Source organism: Myotis brandtii, unplaced genomic scaffold (genome assembly GCF_000412655.1).
Source record: "Myotis brandtii unplaced genomic scaffold, ASM41265v1 scaffold523, whole genome shotgun sequence".
Taxonomy (NCBI): Eukaryota; Metazoa; Chordata; class Mammalia; order Chiroptera; family Vespertilionidae; genus Myotis; species Myotis brandtii.
The window spans coordinates 768465-777364 of record NW_005369902.1 but is presented as its reverse complement, the minus strand read 5'-3'; the positions used below and the strand labels follow the sequence as shown (position 1 = coordinate 777364).

Sequence of the window (8900 nt, the reverse complement as noted above, 5' to 3'; positions counted from 1 at the left end):
GGCGGTGGGGTGGAGGGGGTGGCCTTGGCGCCTTCTCCCCGGCTGCTCTAACGGCCCCCGAGAGCGAGTCCGACCGCCTGCCTCGACTCCGGTGCCTTCTTCCCTGTCACTCAGCCCTTCCCGCCTCCGAGCTCCAGTAATTTTCCCCTTTCCTCGGACCGGTCCCAGCCCAGCCGCTGCGTGCGCTTCTTCCCCGGAAGGCCAGGGCCCAGAGCCCCCTGCTGGCAGCTCCGCTCCGCTCCTGGGCCTGTCCGGGCCCAAGAGCTGGCCTCAACCTCCCCATCGGAACCGGAGCTGGCCAGGCGGTTCAGCGGGGCTTTGGTGGCAAAACAAGGAGATAAATGTAAAAGGCCAAGCATAGTACCCAATAGCATAGCTTCTTAGAAGTTAATTTTGTGTTTTCCATTCCCATTCCCGGTGACCACAGATAACCTCTCTTCCTGGCTGTGCCTTCTGAAAACCTGGGTTCTGCAGGGGTGGGGAACCTTTTCTTTCTCTGCCCAGGGCTATTCGGATATTTATAACATCATTTGTGGGCCATACAAAATTATCAACTTAAAAATTAGCTTGCTGTCCCCTGCGTAGCCCCAGGGTTGAGCATCGACTTATGAACAAGGAGGTCATGGTTCCATTCTGGTCAAGGCACATGCCCAGGTTGCAGGCTGGATTGAGGTAGGTGGGGGGCGGGGGGCGGTGGCAGGGGCGTACAGGAGGCAGCCAATGGATGATTCTCATCATTGTTGTTTCTATCTCTCTCCCCCTCTCCTTTCCTACCTGGAATCAATAAAAATATATTTTTTTAAATTAGCTTGCTATATTTGGTCAGACATTTAATTAACTCACCCCTGATTTCAGACCAAATGATTTCAAGGGCCTAATGCAGCCCACCAGCCAGATGTTCCCCACCCCCCACTGGGACTCTGGGGAGATGGAGGGAACTTTCCCAAGATTAGAGGGGGGTCTGAGCTGCGTGGAATCCCTTTTCAACCTGCTGCCCCACCCTCTGGAGACCAGGTTGTCCCTGAGTAACTGCCTCCCTCATCTGAGACCAGCCTGGAGCACCCATAGGCCTCTGCCAACATCTCCATCCTCAAGACGGCCAGGACTCCAGGGACCATGGAAGAGGGAGTGAAGGGGAAGCCTGAAGAGCACTGAAATGAAGCTCCCTGGCTCACTCCCACCCCCCACCCCCCACCCCACACCTCTCTTCAGATAGAGCCCTTGAGTTGGACTTAATTTTTTTAAAATATATTTTACTGACTTTTTACAGCGAGAAAGGGAGAGGGATAGAGAGTTAGAAACATTGATGAGAGAGAAACATCAATTTAGCTGCCTCCTGCACACTCCCTACTGGGGATGTGCCCGAAACCAAGGTATATGCCCTTGACCGGAATCGAACCTGGGACCCTTCAGTCCACAGGCCGACGCTCTATCCACTGAGCCAAACCAGTTAGGGTGAGTTGGATTTAATTTAAAGAAAATAATGAGACATACCTGTTTGTGGCCTGACAGGTATTGGCTGTGTGCCTCCCCGATCCAAATCATGCTTTAAACCCTCACTGCTATGGGGGCTGAGTGGTTTCTCTGCTTAATTTGCCAGCTCCTCACACACCCCCACATGGAGATCTCAGGGCAGGACAACAGACAGATGTGTAGGATCAGTTGCTCCCAGGACAGAGGGGCTCCAGGAGGTTACGGGGACAGAGGTGCTCAGTACTGGGGCAGGGCAGGCCGCTGGCCCCAAGCCTCTGTAATCCCCGTTTTGTGGGAGCCCAGGATTAAAAGAGAAGAAAGAAGAAGATGCCCTGACATTGCTGGTGATGCTGCGGGTGCTGGAGGGGGCCTGGGGCTGGAGCTCTGCTTTCTCTTCCCCTTTTATTGCTCTCTCTAAATCTGACAAACCTTTTGGATCTCTGAGCCCCGAGGAGCCTGGAGGAGCCGGTGTCCTGGGGGGATGAAAGGGCAGGGATGTAATGGGTTTACCCCAGCGCTGATCCCAGGGAGGCCTGCGGAAGATTACGATTTGCTTCCAGAGTTTGAAATCTCCTGCTCCCCCCTGACCACATCAAAGGACATGGCCATGGGGGAGCGCCTAATCCCATCAATAGCATCAAAACTGGACAAGAAAGGGAATTCTGCCAACTTGGTGCAGTGGCGGCACACAGTTCACAAGAGAAAGATACATACAAGGGCCTGGCCTCCACCACTGGCGTTCACACTGGATCCCGAGCCGGTCCAGAAGCAGACAGGGCCTGTCCCTTACAAGGACTCAGAAGCTGGGCAGTGGGGCTGGGCTGAGCTCCAGGGGCAGGAAGGGACCCTGAGGGTTTGGGTGCTGCTGGCCCCCAGCTTGACTTTGAGAAAGTGCGTTCACAGTCACGCTTCTTACCACCACCGTTTCCCAACGTGCAGCGTCCAGATGCAAGATGGTTTTAGGTTTTAAAATAATTTAAAAATTAATATATATATTTTAAATGTAAACTTCATGAATATTATTGTTACAATGTGGCTAAAGCGGTTAAAGTGAGCCCACTCAAAGGCAAGTATTTAGTAAGTAACACAAGTAGTATTCTGATATGGCAAAAATGGTGGCAGTCTCTTGCAAATGCCTAAGGTTAGAAAAACCTTATAACCATCTTTAGAGGAAGTCTGCCTTGGAACAATGGCCTTCACACTTTCAGTAATGCCCCATGGTAGGAAATGTCTATATATGGATATAAAGTGTTTTATGAAACAATTCTTATGAACACAAATATGTTTACGTTATCCTCTTCTGTTCCATTAAAAAAAAAATGCTGCTTGCGGACTGTTACATTTATTTCATGATCTACTGATGGGTCACCTCCTGGAATTTGAAAAATACTGCTGGGGAGATCATGCTATGATGCCGATGGCTCTCAGGGGAAAATCCCTAGGTGCCAAGACTGTGTGCTAAGAGCTCCTTACACTCCCACAACGACCTGGGAGGGAGGTATTATAATCTACATTTACAGGTGAAATTACTGGCCAGGATTCCTTAGTAAGTGCAGGCCTGAGACCAGCCCCTCTCCACCCAACTCCTCTAGTGCACTTTCCACCCGCCCCCCACCCCCCCACCCCGAGTGAATATCTCAGAGAGGCCCAATCTCCAGGGCATTCACGCACGATTGCCCTTCCCACAAGGTAGTATTTTGGTCCTTTTTGCCCCCTAAAAAATTATCTCCCAGGAGTCAGGTTCCTTAGCAAGCTGGCTTCAGAGCCCCTGAGGTGGGGGTGTGGTATGTCGTGGACAATCTTAATGTCCCAGCTACCCTGCTAGAGTGCTAAACACACACCCATCTTGGGCGGGGCGGGGGAGGGAACTGACCTTGCTCCCTGGCTTGTCTTATTCCAGATTCTTCCCTAGGCCTCCCCTGGCTACCCTGTTTTATTTTTTCTTTTAAAATATTTTTTTTATTGATTTTTAGAGAGAGAAAGAGATAGAAACATCAATGATGAGAGAGAATCACTGATCAGCTGCCTCTTGCCCGCCCTCTACTGGGGATCAAGCCCACAACCAGGAACTGAACCATGACCTCCTGGTTCATGGGTCAATGCGCAACCACTGAGCCACACTAGCCGGGCAGCTGCTAGGCTGCCCTGTTTTTAATTGCAGCCCCCTTCCCCACCCTGCCTTATCCCCCAACCCAGATATTTTCCCCTTTCCATAGCCCCTGTCCCCTCTACGATGCCACACATTTCACTCATTTGAATATATCCTGTCTCCCTGCTGCTCATCTCAGCTTCCAGCTCCCAGAATGTAAGCGCCACAGGGTGGGCAGTTTTGTCTCCAAAGGAAGCTACTGCATCCCCGTGCCTGACACATAGCACATCCTCAGTAAATATTTGCTGAGAACCCAGCTTTGCCACAACTGGATGGGATTGGCCCCCCCAAACCCTCCCCATAGCCCCCCTGGGCCTGAGCCCCACAGACAGAGGCACTCCCTCCAACACCTGATTTCACCAGCTTCCTCTCAGAGGGTGACACCCCCACCCCCAAGGGCAGGAGAGCCAACAGCCACAGTGGCCTCGTCCCCATAAGCCGTTCACGGTATTTAACAGCAACACACGGTACAGTGTCGTCCCCTGCTCATCATGAACACCCGCCACATCTCTAGCAGCACAACAAAGCGCTGTGAGCCGGAGGGAGGGGAACACCGTTCTCCTGATACGGAAGCCGAGCTTGGGGAGATGGAATGATGTGCCCAAGGTCACTCGGTCCTGCTGAGCCCTTTCCGGAGCTCCAGGAAAGACAGGCTGGCCAGGAAACCGTCACTGCCGAAGAGCCGCACGGGCATCGCTGGTCTTATCCACGTTTGGGGCCTGCTTCCGTTCTTGACCCCTGGGCAGCCTTTGATAAGGTCTCTCTGCCACCGGGCCTCCGTGTCATCACTGGCGAACCAGGAATGTGGTTTTCTCTGTGATTGCTCCCAGCTTGACCGTAGGAAGAAACGTGTTTGAAGTTTCTGACTTTGTTGTTGATGACCTTCCTGCATTCGGCCACGATATGAAGAGCCTTTATCTATCCAGGTCACCGGGTAAGACACACCCCTGGCACACGAGCAGCAGCGAAGGGGTAAATTCCCCAGCAAGGAGTCAGTTCTCTCCAGGTGTGGAACATTTTAGCCAGGCGGAGGCAGAATTAGATTCGGTTTTCCTGCCTGGTGGGGGTGAGGGGAGGCAGGTGGTCTGACGCTCTATGCTTGGGCCCCGCGCTCTGAACATGACCTAAGGAGTGAGGCTGAGAGGGTGGGGGCTGGAGGGTCACACAAGGAGCCTAGGGGCCCACCGTCCCTGCCATCTCCCTAGGGGCCCACCGTCCCCGCCATCTCCCTCAGGATTCTCCGCAAGGCTCCATGGCAGGGTAAGTGCCTGAAAATGTTAGCGCACGTGCTCCAGAGAAACCAGGAGTCCGTCCCCTGGGGAACCCAACCTGGGTGCCGAGGACTGTGGTCAGGCCTGGTGGCTTTGGTCACTCTGTGCTCCTCCCACTGATCAGGGTGAACACGAGACAAGTGATGTGGCTGCTTGGCTCACAGGTTGGCAACGAGATGGGTCATCCCCTGGGTCCGTGCCAAGGAATAACGCAGAAGACTTTTCCAAACAGATGTGTGCTCGTCCTGCGGGAGAGCTTCATCTATGTGAGAAAGGTAGAGCTTTCTGGGTGGCCTTGAGCGAATCACTTCCTTTCTCTTTGCCCGTTTCTGTGGCTGTAAAAGGACAGGGTTGGATGGTTGCTGTCATTCCTAATTGGTAACTTTTGCCGGAAGGATGGGTTTGGACCTTTGGCGTTTACTAATAAAAAGTATTTACAGAGAATGAGTATTTGTTTCTTTTTTTTTAAGTATTTTTTTAAATTAATTTCAGAGGTAAAGGGAGAGGGAGGGAGAGATAGAAACATCAATGATGAGAATCATTGATTGGCTGCCTCCTGCAAGCCTCCCACCCCGCAACCCGGGCAGGTACCCTGACCAGGAATCGAACCATAACCTCCTGGTTCATAGGTCAAATCTCAACCATTGAGCCACGCCAGCTGGGCAGTATTTGTTTCTTAATTTGGAATTGCATTTTACGTGCAAGGTCAGAAAGTCCACAGGAGAAAGAAGAGTGCCCCTGCTTGCTCCGCTGCGATCTAGTCATGATATTTGAGTGTCAAAGATGATTGAACGAGGGCAGAAATACCCAAGATCTTGTGGTGCTCGGGCACATTCCTGCGCATCCTCCAGAGCCCAACCACGATGTCACTTCCTCAATCCCCCAAGGAGGGCCCGCTCTTGTCCAGGTCTCTGTCTCTGGACCAGGTGCTGGAAACAGACCTGAGTGAGACACTGTCCCAGCCCTAAAGGCCTCCCAGCCCGGATGTGAGACGCGAAGAGGGGTCCCAGACAAGAAGCTGACTCATGACGTGGGGGAATCAGAGGAGATGACACCTGAGTCTCGTCTAAGAGACTGAACCGACTCTGATTCAGTGTCTGATTTCGCTAATTTGCAGCAAGATTTGAGGAGGACAGAGGAACTTGTTGAACTGCACCAAGAGCATGCAGGCAGGAAAGTCTAGATTATGGGAAACTCTACAGCTCAAACAGGCCAGGTTCCTCAACAGATACCTGGCAAGGGAATGAAAGGGAAGAAGAGAATCCTCGTGGTTGAAATAAAAAGCTTAAAAGATATATCAATTTTCAAAATGAGCAAAGTTAAATTATAGGTATAAAGATGCAAAGATGCTCAATTAGGTGATAAGTAAAAATGTGAAGAAGTGATTCCTATAAAAAAAAAGTAGGGGGTATGGCTACTTCTGGCTATGAGGGAGTGCCATTGGGAGGAGGCAAATGAAGGAGGTTTTGGGGTGTCTGGCAGAGTTCTCTCACCTGGTTGGTATTCTTATAATTCATTAAGACATTCGCTTGATTTGTGTGGCTTCTGAATCAGTTTTATTATAAAATAAGAGATTTAAAACTATATCTCTCGCCCAGTGTGGTGCAGGTCAGTGGTTAGAGAGTTGGCCCTGCACACTGAACGGTCTCGGGTTCAATTCCTGGTCAAGGACACGTACCTGGGTTGCAGGTTCAATCCCTGGCTCTGGTGTATGTATCTCAGGGTGGGATACTGGACTACACTGACAGCATGAGGCAAAATATATATACTTGCCAAATTCTGCTTTTAAGTTAAATAATATTCACTCACAGGAAGAAAGAGGCCTGGCCTAAAGTAGTTTATATTTTTAAAATATCCTAGAGTGTTTAGCTGACTACAATGTCTGTCTGACTACATGGCTCTCAAGCTGCAGTACTAGAGGCTCTGAGTCTGTCCTAGACCTGGGAGCCAATGGCGGTAGGTCTGCACAAGAGGAAACTGGCAGGGGGCGGGCCTTTGCAGCTCTAGTCCTGCCCATCAGGGAGCACTGATTGTAACTCTCTGGATGGGGAACCAGGGTCACATAGATCCCATCATGACGTCGAAATGACCACGCCCCACTGTGAAAGGGGCTACCATGATTCGCCACCTTGGGCAGCCATGGCGAGACAGTGAGGCAGCTTGAGGTCCCTTTCCTTGTCCAAAGCCCAGGCTCCGAGTTAGAAGGTAAAATTTGAGGCCACGAGGCACTTAGAAAATATCTTTTTCAACTTTCAAATTTTGCAACTAAGGAAGTTGAAGTCCAAGGTATATACGTGGTTGAATAGAGGTCGTGCAGGGAACTCAGCGTAGGTGTCTCCTCCTGCCTCTCCCCTCACCCTTTAAGCCAGGGGTCCTCAAACTATGCCCGCGGGCCACATGCAAATACAAATATTGTATTTGTTCCCATTTTGTTTTTTTACTTCAAAATAAGATATGTGCAGTGTGCATAGGAATTTGTTCATAGTTTTTTTTTAAACTATAGTCTGGCCCTCCAACGGTCTGAGGGACAGTGAACTGGCCCCCTGTTTAAAAAGTTTGAGGACCCCTGCTTTAAGCCAATAACTACCTCCAGCCCCACAGAAGTGAGTGTAGATACCGGAAGGCCTTCAAGGTCATTATAAGACCTCTCTGCTCCCATGTTCACCCTGGTGCTTATATCTGACCAACCTTGACCTGGGGTCCATAGTTGATTCCTATCTCTGGCTCTTCACCTTTGGGGGCCCACATTTCCCCCAACATCTGTATGTTGACTTCTTCTGTACCTTGACCCTCTTTTATTGATTTGGCTTGGCTCATCCATCCCCTTCTGTTGGGATGGAATTCTCACCTCCAGCTACTGCAGGAAACCCAATGTCCAGCCTCAGAGTTCCAAGGATCGGTAATCCAAATTCAGAGACAGGATTTAAGGCAATACCCAGTAGTTCAGGAAATTTCTCCCTCCTATCCCTGGATATTTGGAATCTGCCTTTATTTGCATTCAGTAACAATTCCATGTTGACACTGACACCTAGTTCAGCATTCCCTTGAAAAGCCAAGCATCTCTTCCATTTATTGGAATATTAGGGAAATGATAAATATATTTCCCTGGTGCCTGAGTCCACATCCTATCTTTTGATAACCCTAGACACTATTCCAAAGAGACTCTGCTGACTTTCAGTCCACCTGAAGTTCCCTTTGGTGAACTGCATTGAAAGGTAATGTGACTTTTGGTCACATTAACAGAAGTATGGAATGTAGAATGAGGGAGGTTAAGGTCCATTAGTGAGACTATATCTGGAGTAGTATTTTCAGTGCTGAGTGTCACAATCAAAGAAAGGGACAGACAGGCTGGAGCGTATCCGAATGGGAAGCACTCAACATAATATCCTATTAAATTGGGCGGTCTACCTTAGAGATGACTTGGGGGGTGTCATAGCTGGCTAGGGCCAGACTCAAAGGCTCAGTTTACAAGGGCTGGGAAAGGAATAAGCACCCACCAACTGAACAATGTGGTTGGCTTCCTGATTCAGACAAAAAAGGCAGGGGGCATGCATGGTGTGGTTCACTCACCTTTCAAGGAACAAATAGAAACCAATAAAACCCATCTCCAGAAGCTCAAAATGCCCTTTCTGGGAAGTGCTCCCACCCTCAGGACATACAAAACCAGCATGACAGGACCATACTCGGCTATTCCAATGCTTAGTGTGAGCTATTGACCTTGGGTGTAGGTGTCCCCATCAGCAACACAGGGATCCCAGACATGTCTGCCCTGTGCAAGGCTTATGAACAAAACCCGAAAAGTTAAAAAAGCCCAGTAGCAGAAGGTGGGGACAGCGCACAAGAGGCCACCAGAGGCCCACTGCCTAACCCCAAACTGCAAGTCCAGGCACGGACGGGGTTCGAACCCGCGATCTTCGGTTTACGAGACCGACGCCTTACCACTTGGCCACCGCGCCCGACAGCCAAGCCAGCGTTCGAAGCTCTCAGTGGAGGGCAAGTGGCGCAGG

General features: G+C 50.4%; 1 non-coding gene across 1 annotated transcript; it reads right to left on the bottom strand.

Moving 5' to 3' along the window:
* Positions 1 to 8777: 8777 nt before the first annotated feature.
* TRNAT-CGU lies at positions 8778 to 8849 on the bottom strand. The gene has a single exon. It is a non-coding gene; the product is annotated as a tRNA-Thr (tRNA).
* Between the last annotated feature and the right edge of the window lie 51 nt (positions 8850 to 8900).